This window comes from Staurois parvus, unplaced genomic scaffold (assembly GCF_062004578.1).
Source record: "Staurois parvus isolate SC_StPar_1 unplaced genomic scaffold, SC_StPar_1.0 ptg000187l, whole genome shotgun sequence".
Lineage (NCBI taxonomy): Eukaryota > Metazoa > Chordata > Amphibia > Anura > Ranidae > Staurois > Staurois parvus.
In genome coordinates this window covers 5,839,576-5,845,000 of record NW_028317983.1, presented here as the reverse complement: position 1 = coordinate 5,845,000, position 5,425 = coordinate 5,839,576, and positions in this window count along the sequence as shown.

The following is a 5,425-nucleotide window of genomic DNA, read 5'->3' as shown; positions in this document are numbered from 1 at the left end:
TATATATATATCACAATCTACCAGTTCTTAGATGTGGTGGCTGCTTTGATTTACCTTTTTTAGGCTTTTTTTCTTTATTTTCCCCTGGTGATCTATCCACCTGTCTGTTATTTTTCAAATTCCTTTCGCATACCAAGCAGTCCAGCAAAAGTGGCAGGTTGAGGGTTGAAACAAACCATTTACCAATATATAAAATAGTTTGCGCTTCTAAACAAAATTCTAAACACACACTTATACTACAGGTGAAACTTGAAAAATTAGAATATCGTGCAAAAGTTCATTCATTTCAGTAATGCAACTTAAAAGGTGAAACTAATATATGAGATAGACTCATTACATGCAAAGCAAGATAGTTCAAGCCGTGATTTGTCATCATTGTGATGATTATGGCTTACAGCTCATGAAAACCCCAAATCCACAATCTCAGAAAATGAGACTATTGTGAAAAGGTGCAATATTCTCGGCTCAAAGTGTCCCACTCTAATCAGCTAATTAAGCCATAACACCTGCAAAGGGTTCCTGAGCCTTTAAATGGTCTCTCAGTCTGGTTCAGTAGGAATCACAATCATGGGAAAGACTGCTGACCTGACAGTTGTGCAGAAAACCATCATTGACACCCTCCATAAGGAGGGAAAGCCTCAAAAGGTAATTGCAAAAGAAGTTTGATGTTCCCAAAGTGCTGTATCAAAGCACATTAATAGAAAGTTATGTGGAAGAGAAAAGTGTGGAAGAAAAAGGTGCACAAGCAGCAGAGATGACCGCAGCCTGGAGAGGATTGTCAGGAAAACGCCATTCAAAAGTGTTGGGGATTTTCACAAGGAGTGGACTGAGGCTGGAGTCAGTGCATCAAGAGCCACCACACACAGACGGATCCTGGACATGGGCTTCAAATGTCGTATTTCTCTTGTCAAGCCGCTCCTGAACAACAAACAATGTCAGCAGCGTCTTACCTGGGCTGAAGAAAAACAGACCTGGTCTGTTGCTCAGTGGTCCAAAGTCCTCTTTTCTGATGAGAGCAACTTTTGCATCTCATTTGGAAACCAAGGACCCAGAGTATGGAGGAAGAATGGAGAGGCACACACTGCAAGATGCTTGAAGTCCAGTGTGAAGTTTCCACAGTCTGTGGTGATTTGGGGAGCCATGTCATCTGCTGGTGTTGGTCCACTGTGCTTCATTAAGTCCATGGGTCAACGCAGCCGTCTACCAGGAGATTTTGGAGCACTTCATGCTTCCTTCCATAGACAAGCTTTATGGGGATGCTGACTTCATTTTCCAGCAGGACTTGGCACCTGCCCACACTGCCAAAAGCATCAAAACCTGGTTTAATGACCATGGGATTACTGTGCTTGATTGGCCAGCAAACTCGCCTGACCTGAACCCCATAGAGAATCTATGGGGCATTGCCAAGAGAAAGATGAGAGACATGAGACCGAACAATGCAGAAGAGCTGAAGGCCGCTATTGAAGGATCCTGGTCTTCCATAACACCTCAGCAGTGCCAGGCTGATAGCTTCCATGCCACGCCGCATTCAGGCAGTAATTGCTGCAAAAGGGGCCCAAATCAAGTACTGAGTACATATGCATGCTTCTACTTTTCAGAGGTCCGATATTGTTCTATGTACAATCCTTGTTTTATTGATTGCATGTAATATTCTCATTTTCTGAGATTGTGGATTTGGGGTTTTCATGGGGTTCTATGGGGTTCAGGTCAGGCGAGTTTGCTGGCCAATCAAGCACAGTAATCCCACAGTCATTGAACCAGGTTTTGGTGCTTTTGGCAGTGTGGGCAGGTGCCAAGTCCTGCTGGAAAATGAAGTCAGCATCCCCATAAAGCTTGTCTATGGAAGGAAGCATGAAGTGCTCCAAAATCTCCTGGTAGACGGCTGCGTTGACCCATGGACTTAATGAAGCACAGTGGACCAACACCAGCAGATGACAAGGCTCCCCAAATCACCACAGACTGTGGAAACTTCACACTGGACTTCAAGCATCTTGCAGTGTGTGCCTCTCCATTCTTCCTCCATACTCTGGGTCCTTGGTTTCCAAATGAGATGCAAAAGTTGCTCTCATCAGAAAAGAGGACTTTGGACCACTGAGCAACAGATCAGGTCTGTTTTTCTTTAGCCCAGGTAAGACCCTTCTGATGTTGTTTGTTGTTCAGGAGCGGCTTGACAAGAGGAATACGACATTTGAAGCCAATGTCCAGGATCCATCTGTGTGTGGTGGCTCTTGATGCACTGACTCCAGCCTCAGTCCACTCCTTGTGAAAGTCCCCAACACTTTCAAATGGCCTTTTCTTGACAATCCTCTCCAGGCTGCGGTCATCTCTGCTGCTTGTGCACCTTTTTCTTCCACATTTTTCCCTTCCACATAAATTTCTATTAATGTGCTTTGATACAGTACTTTGGGAACATCCAAATTCTTTTGCAATTACCTTTTGAGGCTTTCCCTCCTTATGGAGGGTGTCAATGATGGTTTTCTGCACAACTGTCAGGTCAGCAGTCTTTCCCATGATTGTGATTCCTACTGAACCACACTGAGAGACCATTTAAAGGCTCAGGAACCCTTTGCAGGTGTTATGGCTTAATTAGCTGATTAGAGTGGGACACATTGAGCTGAGAATATTGCACCTTTTCACAATATTCTCATTTTCTGAGATTGTGGATTTGGGGTTTTCATGAGCTGTAAGTCATAATCATCACAATGATGACAAATCACGGCTTGAACTATCTTGCTTTGCATGTAATGAGTCTATCTCATATATTAGTTTCACCTTTTAAGTTGCATTACTGAAATAAATGAACTTTTGTACGATATTTTAATTTTTCGAGTTTCACCTGTAGATGCAATAGATGCAAAACAACATAAAAAAATGAAAAAAGGTCAGTGAAAATGAGAAGTAAATATTCGGCTGACCATCTACCACATATCTAAATCAGCCTGATACCAATGCATACATAAATAAAAATATAAACAATATTTCATTAATGTGTGATTAAAAATCCAATGTGCATATATAAGTGAAAAAAGAATAAAAAATAGAAGCAACAAATGCCCAGCCGACCTATTAGGCCATGTCGTGTAAGAATTGAAGCAAAACTGTTGCTGCAACTTCTTAGTCAAATCTGCTGGTGCACTACCCCCCCCCCCCCCCCAGATTTACAATGCCTTTTGCCCAAAGGTGTCTCTGTTGCTCCTCAATCCAGAGTGGAGACAACCAAAGACAAAAAAGTGCATTACTAACCGGATCACTGGGTGAAAAATTAAAAAACACAGAGGCGATCATATACCACCAAAAGAAAGCTCCATTGGTGGGAAAAAAAGGACGTAAATTTCATTTGGGCACAGCATTACATGACCGCGCAATTGTCAGTTAAAGTAATGCAGCGCCGTATCGCAAAAAAATGCCCCGGCCCGGAAGGTGGGGGGGTAAATCCTCTGGAGGGCAAGTGGTCAAAGGAAAAAAACACTATAAAAAACTAAAGCAGCCACAGTATTTAAGGATTGGTAGGCTACAGTATTATTTATTTTTTTGTTTTTTGGGCTTAATACCACTTTAATTCATTCCTTTTAAACTCTCCCACATGGGAAAAAGGGGGAACTGACTAAATTCATAATAAATTCTGTACTAGACCTCAGCTGCTGTCCTCTTCTATTACAATACTTTTTTTTAAGCTTTACTTTGTTACTTTTATAAATATAATTTTGAATTCTTGGTCTGGCCATTTTGCTTCTTTTCTTGTAATCTTTTGGTTTTTGTTTTGAATGAAAGGGTACTTTTTTGTGAGTCTTACACTTCCCTTTTCTTTGCAATTTATGTCCTTAATTAAAAAAAAAAAAAAAATTACTTTACTTCAAACCAATATGCGTTGAAAAAAAGGTAGGGCATGCTGTCATTTTTTTTATTAGGGCAGCATCTTGTGACACACTGCAGTGCATAAGGATGAATGAAATGCCATTTTGTGACATTTCAATAAAGTTATAAAAAAAAAATGCGCAGGGTCATTACAATGCATTTCACCACTCCTTTGTGCTGCTAGTGCTAGGGATGTAACCATTGCACTGCTGGAAGTTGGGGGTATTTGCCAGCATTTAGTACCTCTGTAAATTCACTGTATGGCTTCACGCACACTGGGAGTTTTAATAACGGTGGTAGCGATAGTGGTGTAAAGTCACGTTAAAAACTTACGTTTTTCAGCATCTTTTAGTGTAAATCCTCTGGGAAAAAAAACAAAGAAAGAAAACTAAAGCAGCCACAGCATTTATGGATTGGTAGGCTACAATATTATTTATTTTTTGGGGGGTTTAATGCCACTTTAACACATTCCTTTTAAACGCTCTCAAATGGGATAAAGGGGGAACTGACTAAATTCATAATAAATCTTGTACTAGACCTCAGCTGCTGTCCTCTAATACGATAATACTCCCCAGAATTATCACTGGCAATCCAAAATTTAGGATTTTCTTTCACTTTCACACACGGTGAAAGGAAAAATAGGGACAGCGACTCTCCCTAATGGGAGCAGGGGCAGAAATAAAAATCAAATAAGTGTTCTAATCCTTCTCCACTCTATCCACAACTAAGGAAAAAAAGTTTTGACATATATTTTAACCCCTTCCTGCTGACCATACACATATATGCACATCTCCCTTTGTGCTACGAGCCGGGGCGGACTGACCATTTGGAAACTCAGGCACTGCCCGAGGGCCCGGGGTCAGTAGGGGGCCCCATGAGATGCCCCTTGTACCTTTTTCATAGGCTTTCTTGGGTTTGGGCAAGGGCACAGGGGCCCCATGATCCCCTATTGCCCGGGGGGCCCCATGAGTTGTCAGTCCGCCCCTGGCTAGGAGCATGCTGCTATCACAGAGATTGGGCTTTCACCAACATCTCCGGGACTCCCGATTCCAGGTCACCTGATCGCTGTGATAGCCTCTGATTGGCTGTGCAGGGATGGACGATGCTCAACTGACCCCAGGATTCCAATGTTGAGGAATAGCCTCAGCTGCTCTACTGGCCACACCTTCTGATGTGTTTCAGCCCATCCATCTGGGCTTGGTCACAGAGGTAGTGAGGATTTGAGCCTCTGATTGGCTTTCACAGCGATCACTGTGTGCCCCCCCCCCTTGTGTTTCTCTTCTGAATGGAGAGAAAGATACATTGTGTCTCCCTCTTCTTGCAGAAGATGACGATGCAGTGTTACCTCTCCATGCACACCAACGTTTTATAGAAGCTCAAACAATTCTAGAAATAAAAACTGGATGAAAAATGGTGATAATAACCTTTCTGTGCTGCCTTGTAGTAGTTTTCTAGTAGCGTTTTATTAGTGTTTTTACGGTACATGCAGAAGAAAAAGAGCTGTTAGGATTTTGAAGCCATCAGCAATTTTTCTGCCAGGAAAACACTCTCAAAAACTCTACAAAAATTT